Genomic DNA, 16,856 nt, shown 5'->3' on the forward strand with positions numbered 1-16,856 from the left:
AATGCTGATTATTTTCTCTATTCCATAATCCTCGGCTAATCTAATGATTAACGTGCAAATAACTTAAGCTGAACGGTTTGGCATTCAAATATGCCTTTTCAAAACTACAAAATAAAGTAAATATAAAATCTGTCCTCATCCCTACAGAAAATCTAGTTGGAAAATGTGTTTGCTTTTCTGTAGTGATTTTACTGAACTAACTTCATTTTATGAATCCTCTGAAAAGGCAACGAGATACTCGTGTCGAAACAATACAGTATATATAATATACAAGTGAAATGAAATCACTATACTTGATAGTTCCTACTGAAACGTCTGAATTTTAACAGAAGGTGCATTTTGTAAAATTTTCTTAATATTTTCAGATTTTTTTTTTTTTTTTTTTTGAGTACAGTACTTAAAATAAATTGTTTGTATTAAAGAAATTAAAAGCGTGTTTGGTCCACCTTTGACCATATGGCTGCTTCAATGCGTTAGCCAAGACTTACTACTAATTTAGGGTAGAGAGTTGGGAGGTATTGTGCCCTATTCTTTCTTTACAGCGTTCGTGCGCTTTACACTCGATGAGGGCCGTCTTGCCCTTGCTTTAATTCTGCGTTCCAGTGATGTTCAAATTGGACTGAGGTTGCTTATAACGATCTCAGGATATACTTTTCATACCATGCATGCATTCACAATCCTTGCTTATGATAGGAAACATTTTCGCGTTGGAAAGTGTTAGGGCCTCTTCCATCAAATGGTCACAACGTAGGGCACACAGAATTGTCCATAACATCAATGTAGGGCACCGCATTCGTCGTTCAATGGGCTGTGACAGCTGGACCAAGTGCATACTAGAAGTAGGATACTGTCGTGAACAGAGGAAAGGCACGTAGCGTAAGACTGGAAGGGTATGTAGCGTAACTCGTCGCTCCACAGGACTGATTTCCAATTCAAGTGCCTTGCACTATGCCAATTGGTATGCAGTTGTTGTTTTTTGGTATCAGACGATTACGGTTGCAGCCCTTCCGTAGACACTAGTATTATAATGGCTAAATGTTACAAGGAAAATGACTTTTTCAGCATCTGCTAAAAACAAAGGAAAATATTCAATCACTCACACTTTCCATATCACCAAAAAAGTGACTATCCAGTTGTCCTGATATCTACCAAACTCTCCGTCTCGACCACCGTGGCAGACAATTTATTCAAATCATCATGAGATCACCGGGAATGATTCCAATTAACGAGATCCAGCCTTATGTTAGTCCCTAAAGTTTTATCATCAAAAATAAACCTAAAGTTTTATCATCGAAAATATACCTTCCTCATTCATTTTGCTGATCCCCTTCAGAGTCTTAATCACATCTCCAAAGTTTAGCAACAAAATGCCTAGTTACTAAGGTTTGTAATCCACACCTTCTAAGCTGTTCTTCATATGGACGTCGATTAAATCCCTTAATCAATCTGGTTTCCCTTCTTTGAAACTTCCTAGAAGCTCTATATATTTCTTCAGGTGTGGTCCTCATATCCGTGTAGGATGTTGTTAATGCAATCTCACTGGCAAATTCATTCGAATTTCGAATGATAGTTAACTTTCACTATTCAGTTTAACAAAAAACACTATACATATATAACAAAAAAATCCTTTAAAGCAGATAAGTGTAAGTGAATAAAACTGACGGTAATAAAAAACGAATTTTATGGTAATCAATGCAGTGCTAAAATATACAAAATTGATTAGTTCCTTCCAGATTTCTTAAAAGCCATAAAAATAATTAGCAAAAGAAGAAATCTATTATCTTCCAAACATTTAAATTATTCTCTTTTTCTGAAGGGTAATATTTAATTTTTTCTCTATTTTTGTGAAAAATAAAGCTAGAAATTTCACAAAAACTGTGGATGCTGAAAATTTTATCCCATAATCAGCATGAAACAAGTAATGCACGTTCGCTTTTCATTTCAGAAGCGTTTGATTATTTAATAACAGAATTTAAAGGAGTTAAAAACTTCTGTATGGTACTTAAGAACACGTGATAACATCACGTGAACATCCCGAAGGACTAAAAGAGCATATTCTGAAAACTTCGTGTCAACTTGATTTTTCTTTATAGAGTAATGTCCAAACATCAGAACATAATGAACTTTTTACATTTAATGGAACTTGTAGTGACCCAGCCAATCTTTTCAAAAGGCCCATTATATAAGATTTCATAAAAATATCTCCCTTAACAGATCACAGAACAAGCACAATTTACAAATACATTATATATACGACGCAATATGACCTAAGTTGCCAATGCGCCTAAAATCCTACCAGAAAAACTTCATAGGTTAAAAAATTCTACCACGTGATAGGTAGCTTGGAGGTGAAATCTGTGTAGTGTAAGAGTTCTTTTTTTAACTAGGGGAAACGAGTCAACCTACCGACATATTTGGTGCAAACGTTTAGAGGATGTTGCTGAGTTTTAGGCACATCAGCAACTTAGGACATATTGAGCTCTATAATAAAATATATCTGCAATTTTCATGTGTTCTGTGGTCGATTTGCTGTTTGCTGGACGAAAAACCTGTTTCCAGGAGGAGAAAAAAAAATCAATCATACGAACCTCGCCTGAGTCCCTGTGGAGGTTTCAGGTCCATAGGAACTAACAAAACATGCGATGAAAATTTAGTGTCTACCAGACTTTTCCTTCTACAATAATGCCCGAAACACTTTCATTTATATATATTTCTTTTTGGGGGACTAGGGAGGGGTATGGAATCGTAATTGGTCTTAAAAGCTTCCTAGGAACAATGAAACATACGTTGTAAATTTGGTGTTGGTCCGACTTTTCTTTCTCCAGTCTAACCGAGGTAACTAACAGAGGTTTCTGAGGGTCTCTGTAACTAACAGAGGTTTCTGTGGCGAGAGGGAGGACTTTAGAATCGGAACTGATCCTAAACCTTCCCACAGGCTAAGATAACATACGCTGAAAATTTAGTGTTCAATTTGACATGTTGTTAAGTTAGTGTGCGGAAAAGTCAGGGAATGACCACCGCATATCCCCGGACCAATATGACCTTAGTTGCTAATGCTCCTAAAAACCAAATAACAAACAAACAAGTTAGTGTGCACGGTAGTACAGTAACATCGTCACCGTCCTTGCCACACCACAGTGAGAAAGGCCCGGGATCGAATCCCGTAAATGACGCGAGGAACTTTTATGGGTTTTTTTTTCACTCCATGATTGAGTTAATCGGTCTGAGGCAAGGTTACCCTCCCGAAAACTCGGATTTTTTTCCCAGCAAACAGGCAAATCGACCAGAAAACACATGCAATTCGCCAACATAATGCACACTTGGGCAGATGAATGAATATTCCGGATGGTCCTAATGTAACATTTATTTTATATCAACGATATGGATTGAAATTTTAATCCATATTTGCAACATCTGATTAAAATTTGCAACAAACAAATTCATTAATAGAAATTCGCAATGCGACTCTTGAAGTCGGGCTGAAATAAAACTTATTTCAGTAATTTATCCCATTTCCGTCGGAAATGGGATCAATTACTTTCAAAGTCAAAGGAAACTGCTGGAAATTCCAGAATTTAAATAGAGTTTCAAACAACCTTCATCATAAAAACACAGTATACGACTCTGAAAAACATTACAGAATCGATGTTTTCTTTCTGTATTATTGATTCGGTAATATTTGGAGTGACACGGTGGTTAGCATTAGCATTAGCATTAGCATTAGCATTAGTAGAGGCATTTGATGCAAGAAAGCAAGCTTATGCAGCATCAGCCAAAAAAAAAAAAAAAAAAAAAAAAAAGTAACATAAATAAATAAAAATAACCACTTCCACTTCACCCCTCTGTTCGTTCGAAATACCTGTCCAGCTGAGCCTTAAACTTATTTAGGCTATCAACTTCCACGACAAGGGATGGAAGTCTGTTCCACCCACCAACCACCCGCTGGCTAAAGGCAAATTTCCGCACATCTATCCTACATCTGTCTTTCCTCAATTTGAATTTATGCCCTCTCAGGTGATTTTTCTGAGCTAGAGGAAGAATCCCATCAGCATTGAGCATGCTCAAACCATTCAAGGCTTTGTACACCTCTATCAGATCACCCCGCTGGTGCCTAGTTTCCAGACACTGTAATTTGCAAAACTTAAGCCTTTCTTCGTAAGAGAACCCCTTTGTCCCATTCACCAATCTAGTTGCCCTTCTCTGTACTCGTTCCAGCAGCTCTACATCCTTCCTGAAATGAGGCCTCCAGGCCTGTATACAGTACTCTAGGTGTGGCCTGACCATTGCCTTATACAAGGGAATAATCACCTCCTTATCCCTGCTAGAAAAATTCCTATATATCATTGACAATACACCATGAGCTACTCTTGCAGCTCGTCTGCACTGCTCAGAGAACTTCATATCTGCCTGCACCACCACCCCCAGGTCCCTTTCATTCTCTACCACTGTCAGTGTAGTACCACAGAGTTGATACGTTGCTCTGGGGTTGCTGTTTCCCATATGTAGTACTTTACATTTGTCAATGTTAAACTTCATTTGCCACCTCGAAGCCCATCTGCTCAACCTTTCCAAATCCTGTTGCAGCAGCATAGTGTCAGTAGTGTCCTTGACAACCCTGCCAACCTTCGTATCGTCTGCAAACTTGGACATTAAGCCTGATATACCATCATCAATATCATTTATAAATACAGAAAACAATAAAGGCCCCAATACTGAACCCTGAGGGACTCCACTAATAACATTAGTCCACGATGAGCAGTGTCCATTGATTACCACTCTCTGTCTTCTCCCCCTCAACCACCCCTTTATCCATAGCAGCAACTTGCCTCCAATGCCACACTGCTCCAATTTGTGCAGCAGTCTTCCATGTGCAACAGTATCAAAAGCCTTTCTAAGATCCAAGTATATAATATCAAAGTTATTCCCTGCATCCAGTTCTTTTGTGACTGCATCATAGTATCCAATCAAATTGGTCAGGCAAGACTTCCCCTTAACAAAACCATGCTGTGTCCTAGCTATAACTGAAGTCTTGTCTAGATGATCCTGCAGTGTTTCTTTCACCAGTGCCTCCATTAATTTTCCGGGAACAGAAGTTAAACTCACAGGTCTATAATTACTTGTGTCAGCCTTTGATCCCCCTTTGTGAATTGGGGTCACATTTGCACATCTCCAGTCAATGGGTACCTCCCCTGAGTCCAAGGAAGCTCTCATAATTATGGCTAAGGGTTTGCTTACCTCCTTTGCTGCCTCCTTTAATATAACTGGATAGATCCCATCCACCCCAGGTGCCTTTCTTGTGTTTATCTTCAACAATTTCTCCTCCACCTTGCTCTCAGTTATTACAAGATTCTCTAGCTTACTGCTAGAGTTGAATACACCTCTGGCATTCCCCTCGCTGAATAACTCCTCATGTGTGAATGTCGATGCAAAATATTCATTTAGTTTGTTAGCTACCCGAGCAGGGTCATCAACAGTTGACCCATCGATCTCAAGTGGACCAATCTGATTCATCCCCTTCCTTCTAGAGTTTACATAAGTAAAGAACTCTTTGCTGTTTTTCTTCGCATCCCTTGCCAAGGATCTCTCGTAATCTGCCTTCGCCTGCCTAACCTCCTTTGTAACTTGGTTACAGATCAACTTGTATCTATCATAGGCATCCGTGTCACGTGTTAATTTGTATGTATCCCATGCATTTTTCTTCTCTGCCATATGCCTCATTAGTTCATCTGACAATCTGGTTCATCTGGTTTGAATCCTTGCGCGAGATGTCGAGATCTGTAACTTATTGGAATCCTATGGACCTTTTAGGATTTAACAAATGAACAAATAAAAGCCTCAGCACACAAATTACAACAGAAATATGCTAAGGATATTTCACACGAAATATGCGATGAACTGGGTTTTTTGAAGAAAATTTACAGAACAAACTTTAAACCAGAACTAACTCCAGCGAATTTTCTACAAAACAGATGCTTGTTATGTTTGTTATTTGGTTTTTAGGAGCATTAGCAACTAAGGCCATACTGTCCGGAGATATTCGGTGGTCATTCCCTGACCTTTCCGCATCCTCCGTATTTGGTGGGCATGGGCTCGAACCCCGGTCTAATCAAGAAGCATGTGCTACGCACTGCTGCTCCTGCCCACCTGGCTACGGAGGCACCGCAAAATAAAACAGATGCATGCATGCATGACTTTTGTTTGGGTGGCACTTGGAATGTCAGTTTCAACTGCCCCTCGTACTCCTGTGACGATACAATAACTCTGTAAAAAGGCCAGACTGTGAGTTGTGTTGTTATAGGGTTTTAGGAGAATCATATTGCTCAGTGTATATTGTCTGTAAATTGCGTTTGTTCTGAGGTCGATTTTCTTAAAAACCCGAGTTTCCAGGAGAAAAAACATTCTACCCTCGCCTGACTCAGCCACATTGTGAAAAAGGCCCATAAAAATTGCTCCTGTCATTGACGGAACTCAAACTGAGGTCTTTTTCACCCGGTGGTTTTTTTTTACTTTTATTTTTTTTGTATATTATATACAGTGATATACATTGTCAGAATGATGTTAATTACAATGTCATAAGAGTAATGAACATGTCCACACAGCAAATCACATCACGCAACTAATCAGCAGTATAAAATGTGGCACAAGGAACCGCAAGACAGCAGTCTTTTCTGTCCTAGGAAGTGCGAAAACCAAACCCACTGGAAGTAGTGCTATACCAGTGGGCGCTAGCTAATCCAGTACCCAAAGCTGCCCAAACTGGGGTAACAGCCAAAAAAAAAAAAAAAAAGAGATAGCAGGTGATATCAGTTTTTAGAGATATCGGTATACATTGCAGGTGTTGGGTTGGTTCCTTGTTGTTGAGATGATGACGGACTCGAGAAAAGTTGCTTTCTTTTGGTGACAACAGCAGAGCAGAATTTTTGTAGAGCTGAGAACGATTGAGAATTTTCAGTCAGTGTCACTTCATTTCCTTCAGAAAAGTTGCTGACAGCATTTTGTAGTGTAGATCTGTCGTCGTGATACAGGTTGCAGCGATACAGAATGTGCGTCCAGGTTTCCTCAGCACCACACAAGCATAGATTGGGGTCAGACAAGTCAATTTGAAATAGTTTAGCGTTGATGGAGCCGTGCCCAGTAAGTATATATGATGTTGTTAAGCTGGGAGAAAACCATTAGGAAAGGTTCTTGTTGAGAGGGAAGGTAACTGCAGGAACAAAAGAGCGAGTGACTTGACCAGTAGTACTGGAATCCCATCGTGATTGCCACACATTGATAAGTTCATTCCAGATTCTCAGTTTCTCGTCCTTGATGTTAGCAGTTAGGTTGCATGAGATGCCGAGAATCTCGCCAGGAACTCCGTGCTTTAGACGATAGCATAGTCCTTTGAAGATGACATGCAGGTTTAGTGGTAAGACTCCAGCAAGGACCTGCAGAACAGAAGAGGAAACTGTCCTGCACAGGCTCGGAGCATAGCAAGCAGCATAATCCATCGAATTGAGATGAGCTTGGAACGGAGTTTAACATTAACGGCTCTATGGAACCAGACTCCCGAAGTATATGTTGTTATTGGTACGAATACTGCTGTATAATATAGTAACAGAGTCTTCCTATTTAGTTCCCAGTCCGATTTGGAAATGCGGATAATTGCTGCAGTGAACTTCTTAATCTTTGAGGCGAGGTGATTAATATGAGAGGAGAAGGTTAACTGTCATCGAAAATTACGCCAAGATGTTTTAATTCAGGTACAAAAGGGATCTGCTTACCATCTATCTTTATATTAGAAGGTCTTCTGTAATCTAGCTTGCCCTTAAAAACCATCAGTTTCGTTTTTGTGGCAGATATTCGTAATTTATTTACACTAGACCACTTGATTAGCTCAGAAAAAGTTATATTGGCTGATTGTTCTAGTTGAAGACGCGATCGACCTGGAATTAGAAAAACCAAATGATCGGCGTAGGCGAAGGCAGAGATATTGTCAGGTTTTTGCATGAGCCAGCTGTCCAAAACTATGTTCCAGAAGAGGGGTTCCACCCGGTGTGGGGGAGGATTGCGGTCCTACCAACTGTGCTGCCCACGAGGGCTGTGTGAGTTGTATATGTTGTGCTGGCTGTTGGGCTATCCAGAAGTGGCATCACCTGTATGGCCAATTCTGAGTAAAAGGTAAACTGCAGCCATTATCAACCCACTGCAGGATGGAAGCCTCCTCAACAATTCATGCTGAGGGACATGGACCATAATCTACCACGCTGATCCAGTGCGGGTTGGCAGATCGACCGTATTTAGCAGTCAGGGACTTGAACCACGGTCTACTCAAAGAGCGTGTGCTACTGCACTCCCGCTCCTGATCACTCCGCTACGGAGGCGAGTACTTGTCCCCAATTACAGGAAGATAGGCCAATTCTACTATTAGCGCGTACGACCTCCGAAGAGGCAGGAAGACTGCACTTTGCGGGAAGAAACGCAATAGCAACAGGTGTTTTTTTTTTTTTTTTTTTTTGGCGCAAGGGCTCCTATGACCAAATTGCGCCTGCAACAGGTGTAGGTATTGCTACAGAACATATTGGAAATTAATCTAATTGAGTTGTTTCCAAATTTCTCCGTAACACTGAATATTTTTGTAGTCTACCCGCTTCTGTTGCTTCCGCCGATAGAAGTTTCAGCGTCATGAAGAGAGTGAAGAATTTTAACAGATCTACAAAGTATGAAGAAAGGCTAAATGGGTTATCAATTCTTCACATAAATTCTGACATTGCAAGAATATAAATGCAAAATTCTTTTATTATATTTGAAAAATCTATTGATTAATAATTTTTAAAATAATTTTAATTCTTTTCAAATTTCAGTTCGGGTAATGTTATTCAGGTCGTCAAAATTATTTCTCAAATAAATGTAAATTATATGGAAACTTGAAGAATTGTAATCAGTATGATAAATAATTTCTATTATATAAATTAGTTTCTTTTTATAAGTGGCGAAAAATCTGTATTTATTTGTTTTATTGAACTTTATTCATAAATATTAAAAAAGCTTTCGTAGTGCGATGGGGCTCCAAGTTTATGACTGACCCGGGCCCATCTCACCTCTCTTAAGCCCTGTGAACAGCCCTCCTACTAATCTTTCGAACGAGTCGAATGATTTGCCATAATCGAATGAATAGATTATAACCATCACTATCTGAAATTCTGTTAGCTTTTTCAGGATTACTGCTGATCACTTATAAGTCTTTTGATTGTCTTCTAAACAAACTTCAATCTTATGGTCTGTGTCCTATTGTTGGCGATTGTTTTCTTCCGATAGGAGTGACGGTAGATGGCATACTACTCAATTAATGTTTGTGTTCCCCAAGATTTCGTTCTTTCTCCCACTGCTATCCTCTTGTACTCGTATATTAATAGATTTTTTCCACTTATTCGAAATCCTATCCATAATAAAGATACGGGAGTTTTTCTATTCTTAAAGACTCGAATGACACTACTCTTTGAATATTTGACAAGTACAGCCGTCCTGTCTGCTGAAGTCCGTGATAAACGCACTGAAAATCCTCTTTGGAAATCCGTGAGATACTATCCGTTTCTCCATTTACCGATAAACTGACTTGGGCACTAGCTGGGTTACACTTTAAATCGAAGAGGTCATTATGTGATCTTTTGGATTTATAAATTTTTACGTAGACCGTTGCATAATCCTAATAAGGTGGCCAGGTAGTTTAGTTTAAGGTAGTCTATGTGAGAAGCGTTTGCTCTGATGCTATCATCTTTTGAAAGTAGATTTCTATGGGCAGATAACATCTTTCAAAAGATGTTATCTGCCCATAGAAATTTTTAAAATAAAAGATACACGACATCGCTTGAAAATATCTCTATAAGTTCCCTCAACAAAAATTTTAGAAAATGGGCTTGCAAAGTTTTGTTTTCTTACATATTAAAATTCCAATTTTACAATGAAATTCAAAATCTGTGCACGATAAATGTAAGAATCGTATACTCTTCAACATTCAACTTTTGAAAATAAAAATACATTAACTGATAGGAATAATAAAAAACCTGCATTGATTCTAATTATTTCCTTCCCTTTACCCTAATGGATTGCTCCATGCAAATTTCTTGTCACACGGTTAAGAGGCTTATATAAAACTGTACGCCATAATAAGCAACAGTATTTTTAACCTCCTAACTCAGGGACACTTTCTAGAGGCTTACAAATAGTTTCTCAACGGTAAGCATTCAGAAATCCTTATCGTTTCTGTACGAAACAGAAACCCCCTTTACATAATCAGAAAAACCTTGAAACAATGAAATCTATTGTTTCCTTGAAAACAAAATACATAAAACGCACAGCCTGTAGTGTTTTGTTTTCTGGAATTGAAATACTGGTATTTAAAAAAACAGTTTACTTTGTGCCAAAAACAAAAACAAAATTTAGTAACTGGTAAGGAAATCCATTAGGCTTAACTTGGTTACTGTTTATCAAGAAAATATTTCAGCACAAAGAGAAATCTCCTGTTTTTCAAAGCAATATAATCATCCAGGATTATAATCATAATGACAGAATTATATAAAAAAAAAGGGGGGAGGTAAATATAAATAAAATTGGTTATCTAGACCAAAGTTTTCAGTATATTACTGCTGATTAGTAGATTTTCATCGTAAAAGCTAACGAATGAATTTCTCTGGTTGAATTTGGGGAAGGAGGGGTGGATTTGAAAAGGAGAGTACTTAAAAACAATACTTTAATAATCAATAGTTCATAAAATTATAGTGACCACTCGCTCTATTACAAAATTTAGTAAATATATTTATACATGTCACTGACCTTGACACAGTTCTGTTATAATCTCATCATGCACTAAATTCTATTCCAAATCAACTATAAAAGCAAAATTTCCATACTTCAACTCTTTCGATAGGATTACTTCCTCTGAATTTAGAATCTTCTGTTGGGAGTTATACCGAAGATCCCTCCACTTAACAGTCTGGTCAATGCCTGCTCTCTTACATCAATGGAACATAAGCATATTTAAGTTAGCGCGGAACGATAAAAATCGTCAAAAAAATCTAGGCCTCACTCATCAGGCGGTTGCTATTTTTAAAGTTATGTGTACTAACTTTAGCTGGAGTTCGTGTGCTACTTAGTACACGTCGACCTACTCTTTTCATCCCCATTACAGGTAGAATCCTTGCACACGAAATACTTTCCTAAAAGGAGTTTTTCAACATTGTATAAAATCCAAACTTGTTGCGCAGTACTTTGAACAAAGAACAAAACACAGCATCATCCAATAATTTTGGTATTATGTTATACTAAGAGTGAAGTATTGCTAAGACACTAAATCACTTACAGGACATCACACTATTACCTACCTAAGTAGAATGTTACAGAAAACGCTTAATCTCACAGTCTTCTGTAGATTCGCGTCACAGATGAAAACAGCCGAGAGAGCGATACACCGTTTGTTCGCATGGGACACCACGAAGGCGGGTCGGAAGAAATTTAGTTTCGTCTCGAGAACCGTGGGAACTATTTTTAACTTGCCGAGCAGAGCACGCCGGTTCCTCATGCCTATCCAGCTGGATGTGTTCCAGACTGCTTACATGCCTTTGTGGTAAATAGCCGTTCTTTCTTCTTGGTTTGTTTACTTTCTTAAGCACCTGTCTAAGTTACGTGTGCATTTTGAAGTGTATAACGTAGCTGTATTAATTCGATGCTCAGCAATAATCTCCAGTGATCAAAAATAAATCGTCTATGGACAGGGCCGATCCTAGAGTTCACGGAACTCAGGTGCAAACAATGTTGGGAGAAAGGAGTTTTACTTGCTTGGATTGTAGGCCACTCGGTTGGAATTTAAGGGGTTCTTTTCGATCTGGGGCCCAGGTACGTTATACCGGCACAATCCCCTAAGAACTGATCCTGTCTAGGAATGTCAGTTATAAGGGATTTTGGAAGACTGAAAATACATTGCATCCGTTTTGCCGATATCACTCTTATGGTAAAGGGGGGGGAGGGTATGATAAAAAGATGTAAATTCAGGAAAAAAAATTGAAGTGTATGAAATTAACTACTCCGTTGGATTTGAGAGTGTCATTATTTATTATTATTATTATTTTTTTCAATCAAAGAGTTCTTTCTTTGTTTACATGTTGAGTTAGTTTTCTTTGTCGATTATAGATGGCACTGTTTGGTATTTTTAAATGATCAGAATTAAAGTTTTGTAACAAATGTTAACTATTTTCATTAATTATCTGCTTGGATAAGATTTGGTTTATTAAATTCATTTTTTTTTTAAAAACGGTATTCGTTTATTAACGAACGTTAGGTTAGTCTAAAACTCCGAGAGCACTTATTTTAAGCAGCATTTGTTTCCACTGCGATATTTGCTTAGCTTTTGTTTGTCTAAATATGTGAAGGAGTACAACCCCCCCCCCCCCCCCACTTTCGGAGTTATTTGCGTGGGAGGGTTAGATTCTGTTAGTGTACTTTGGTGTTATAATAGCAAATATTTGCTCTCTTGCTTTTAGCTTTATTATTATTTTTTTTCTTGATGTTCCGTTAGTTTGTCGTGCTGTGTCACCTAATCTGATTGTGTGCTATAATCGATTAGCAATTAGTTCGACGGGTGTACGCCTCCGAAGTCTCACGCACTAAACAAGCCAAAGTTAAATTTATTTAAATAATATTTATTGTGCTTAATTGAAAACTTCCTATTTCTTCGATTCCTGCACAAAGAAATGGTTAACGTCAATTTAGGAAACAAAAGTGTAAATACATGAAGAAGTTGGGTATATTTATTCCTCGATTCCCATTATATCATCGCGTCTCGGTGAATAATAACCTAAAAAATCTCAAAGAAAGAGTCGGGATACAGCAATCACTATAAAATTTTATAATTTTTGATTTTACCAGAGACAGCGCTGCTCTTATTGTTGGTTGTAAATAAATTATCTAAACATCTTTTTGCTTCTAAAATGATGCTTCCAAGATTTAACTGCAAACAGTGAAAGGGAATAAATATCTGATCTTAAATTTATCTGAAAAATAAATATAAAAAATAGCAATTTTTACTATTTTTACCAAGAAAGTTTTTCTGTTGTTCCTGTAAACAATTTTTTTTTTTTTTTTTTTTTACATTCGTATAAACGCGTTTTGATTATATGAACAATAAATGAAAAGCTGCTCGTATATTTGTTTAATTTTCACTGATAAAGATATAATTTTTGAGCATTGTACATCGCCTTCACGTGAAATTTGTCTTAATTTACAAATATAACAAAATATTTTTCTTGCTATATTAAGTGAAAAAATGTCCTCCTTGTCCGAAATTGTTTTCAATTAATTTTTAAATGAAAAAATTAAAACTTAATAGTACCGATTCCTTTATTTTCCCATTTTCCATGCTAACACTATCTTCATGAATTTCAAATATTGATTTTTTAATAGTTAAAATTAATATTTAGGATAATTTACGAAAACAGTCTAGTCAAAATGCGTTATTCAGCACTCTGTTCAAGGTTATTTAAAAAAAATAACCTTGAGATTTCATAGAGATACATATCCAGTTAGAATATGTATACTGTCAAAAGTTTTAACCACGTTGCTCTCCCCTCCATATAAAAATTAATTCCTACTGTAACTTATAACTCAGTTAAAATTGTCTACATACCTCTTATTCACTATTAACACCTCTCCTCTCCAGCTAGGAAAAATTATAAATTTTCTAGAAGCACGTTTGAAATTTATAAATTAGAAATTTTTAAACTAGAAGCTCTGTTCAAAAACCAGCTTTCTGAACTTAAAAAAAAATAATAATAATAATAACTAATAAATATTTATTTATTTTAAAATTGTGGAAGTTCAATGTTGAATCCAGAATATACATCCATCGTTTCTCCAGGGGGGGATAAAAACTTATTATCACACCTCTCCTCTCCACTTCTTGGGAAATTTATAAATTTTCTAGAAGCAAGTTTGGATTCAACGCATAACTGAACTTCAAAAAATAAAAATAAACTCTCTCTTAACTGTTTGAATAAGTTTTTTAAAAATACTCACTCTAAGGCAAAAACACCTTCAATAAACTTAAGTATATATTCTTCCATTTACGTCAGTTGCAGTCGACTTTTCCAATGAGCCTTGAAACACTGACTCCGATCAAATTATACCTGAAGGTAAACTGCATTTCTCGCAAGTCCTTGTTACATTTGATATTCTCCTAATTAAACTTTTGTTACAACGAGAAAATAATTAGATTCTTTATAGGGCTTATCTTCCTATTTGTGACGTTAATAGCTATTTTAAAAACATAAAACAGAAGAATAAGGTTTCTAAGTCTACTTTTTTTTTTTTTTTTTTGTTTTTAAGAGAATACGTACTGACAATTTCAACACACACTTAACCTTCTCTTGAGAATGAAATGTTGATAGGTAATTCCCCTAGTGGTGAACTTAGTGAACTAAGAAACTTATAATTTTATTGACAACAAAATTATAAGTTTCTTATTTTATTATTATTATTATTATTAGCCATATGGTGCAAAGAAGCCTGAGGCTTATGCTGCACCAGCCAAAAGAAAAAAAAAAAAAAAAAAAAATTCCCCGAGTTACCGAGAGAGAGAGAGAGAGAGAGAAGTAGAAAGGAATCACCAAGAAAGAGAAGAATGATGATATCCAGCTCAGGACCATGGGTGTGCCAAGTCCATACTCACCAGATATGAGCCCTGATAATTGTACAAGAATTCTTTGAAATAAAGTTACAAAATAAAAAGTATCATAGGTATATATAAAATTTAACAACTTCAAATCAGAAATAATAACATATCTAAGATAAATTAAATGTGGTTAAAAAATAATAACTATAAGTAAATACAGTATATATATAATTATCCTATCAGCAGTATTCAGATACTCCTCACAACGTAGTGAATGATTCATTTAAGATGCATGTAAAGCAGGAAGAGATTTAAAAGTGTGCAGAAATAGCATAGCTGTTTACAGAAATTCTAAGAATTTTACTTAGCAGATTCATATCAGCAATTTCTCATTGCACGTGGGACAGCCACACGTTTGAATGCCGCGAAGTCAACCGCACCGATCAAGTGAAAAGATGGAAGACCAAGGGCAATATAGGTATAGACAACAACAAAAACAAATAATAATTATATAAATAAAATTAAAACAGAAACTGACGATAGGAATCACTTATCCCTAAAGAAAGCGATGACAAAAGACAGGGCAACCTTGAAGAACATTCATTATGTTGAAACACCAAATTCCACAGCAATGTCCGTAAGTGTTTCCATGGTTCGGATATGCAATTCATCGGTTTCCCGACCAACCCGTCTCAAATCATCCGTTGTCCAACGGCTTAGATCCAGCGCCTATTGTAGATACATTTACTTGGGACGAGCTATCAGCAGAGATGCTGATAATTCGTCGATAAGAGTCACTCATTTGGTCAACAACTTGTAACTGGTCTGTTTGGGACCTTTGGCTGGTGGTTCTTTCACGGTTGATCCACTTTTGATATACATCAGACAAAGTTGTACAGAAACACTGAACGAAGGGGGTCATGTCTAGGATACTCGTCTCCATTGACCTGGTCCCAACGACCATTGCTCCTTCCCGTCTGTTGGAACTCAGTTAGGTGCGGAACACTGGCCTACTGGATGCTGCAGTGTCAGCTCTACAGTCGTATAGAGATACTGCAATACATAGTTGTAGCGACAGATGTTGTGAATGAAGGCGCTATTTTTTTATGGTACATTGGCAATCTTGGTATAAAACTGTCAGATTAAGTTTGGTCATCACGTGTATTATGTCCATAAATTGTGTGTTCTCTGGTTTGCCTGTTTTGCTGGACGAAAAACATCCGGGAGCAAAATCCTTGCAGTCTTCGCCTGAAACCGACTAGTTTAGCCAGTGTGGAAAAAAAAAAAAACAAAAAAAAAAAACGTAAACGTTCCTTACATCATTGACGGGATTCGAATCCGGGCCTTTTCCATTCAGTGTGGTACAAGTACAAAAAAAAAAAAAAAAAAAAAATACGATATTAGGGTCCCCCGTAAATGATTACACCAACCCATATATTTACTTTGTCTGTAAATTGCGTGTGTTTGGCTGTTTGCTAGACAAAAAAACCCGATTCTGGGAGAAACAAAAATCTTGCCATTTACGCCTGAGACCGACTAACTCAGCCACGCAGTGAAAAAAGCCCAATATTTTTCCAAGCGACGGGATTCGAACGTGGGCCTTTTCCGCCCGCTGCGGGGAAGATGGTGACGATACCACTATGCTACTGCGCAGATTGTGGTATAACTACAAAAAAAAAAAAAAAAAAAAAAAAAAAGTTTCTGTTTGCGTCTTTCTGCATAAAAAAAAAAAAAAAATCAAATTATTATATTAGAATTACCCGTAATTGATTACGTAAACCCGTATTTGTGTCTGTAAATTATGTGTGTTCTCTGGTCGATTTGCCTTTTTGCTGGACGAAAAAAAAAAAAACCACAGTTTCTGAGAGGGAAAATCTTGCTATCTACGCCTGAGACCGACTAACTCAGCCACGGAGTGAAAAAAGCCCATTAAAGTTCCTCGCGTCATCGACGGGATGTGGTACAAGTACAAGTCTGGCTTTATAGACTAAAGCATTATCGTGTCAGACCATGAAAAATCCTCACCCCCCTCGTGTGTAGCACAGTGATTATGATCGCTGTCCTTCCAAACCGTGCAAAATAGTTAGTTGAATCTCATGAAGACAAGTAAAATTTTTGTGGAGTTTTTTTCGCACTGTGGCGAGATAGTCGATCTCTAGAATTATATCCCCCCCCCCTTAAGCCTGGGCTTTTCGTTCAGAAAAGTTGGCAAAAA

At 37.2% G+C, this 16,856-nt stretch overlaps 1 protein-coding gene across 4 annotated transcripts in view; it reads right to left on the reverse strand.

Moving 5' to 3' along the window:
• LOC150084163 (uncharacterized) overlaps positions 1-11,476 on the reverse strand; it is a 63,033-nt gene extending 51,557 nt beyond the window's left edge. Inside the window, exon 1 of one of the 4 annotated variants that reach the window (XM_090375909.1) lies at positions 11,361-11,476. The gene's annotated coding sequence lies outside the window, so the exon portion shown is untranslated. Of the gene's footprint in view, positions 1-10,812; positions 10,836-11,360 lie in introns of those variants that run through there. The other 3 variants (XM_090375912.1, XM_090375910.1, XM_090375911.1) reach the window with 3 other exon arrangements.
• Between the last annotated feature and the right edge of the window lie 5,380 nt (positions 11,477-16,856).

Source organism: Mastigoproctus giganteus, chromosome 6 (assembly GCF_048544385.1).
Source record: "Mastigoproctus giganteus isolate SK-2022 chromosome 6, ASM4854438v1, whole genome shotgun sequence".
Classification (NCBI taxonomy): domain Eukaryota; kingdom Metazoa; phylum Arthropoda; class Arachnida; order Uropygi; family Thelyphonidae; genus Mastigoproctus; species Mastigoproctus giganteus.